The 279-nt window shown below is 61.3% G+C and overlaps 1 protein-coding gene across 1 annotated transcript in view; it reads right to left on the reverse strand.

The window, feature by feature from the left end:
* MECR (mitochondrial trans-2-enoyl-CoA reductase) overlaps positions 1 to 279 on the reverse strand; it is a 5,041-nt gene that overhangs the window by 750 nt on the left and 4,012 nt on the right. The gene's annotated exons all lie outside the window — the stretch shown is intronic.

Raw genomic sequence — 279 nt, forward strand, 5'->3', positions numbered from 1 at the left:
GCTCTGCGGAGAGAGGGAGCCGCGCACCCGGGTGAGACCTGTCCCCTCTCAGCGTGACAGCGGTGGAAGGTGGCAGGGAGGCTCCTCGCTCCTTTATTAGCGCTCTCATTCGAGAGATGCGCGGGATGCAGAGATGCGACTCCCAGGCGTGCGGGGCAGGTTTGATGCTTGGCGTCTGTGGGGCCATCTCCCCGCTGGGATTTCACATTGACCCAAATCCTCCATAAATAAAGCCAAGAGACTCGCGCTGGGATGCAAAGCAGCCCGTCCCGTAACGGA

This window comes from Fulmarus glacialis, unplaced genomic scaffold (assembly GCF_000690835.1).
Source record: "Fulmarus glacialis isolate BGI_N327 unplaced genomic scaffold, ASM69083v1 scaffold22301, whole genome shotgun sequence".
NCBI lineage: Eukaryota > Metazoa > Chordata > Aves > Procellariiformes > Procellariidae > Fulmarus > Fulmarus glacialis.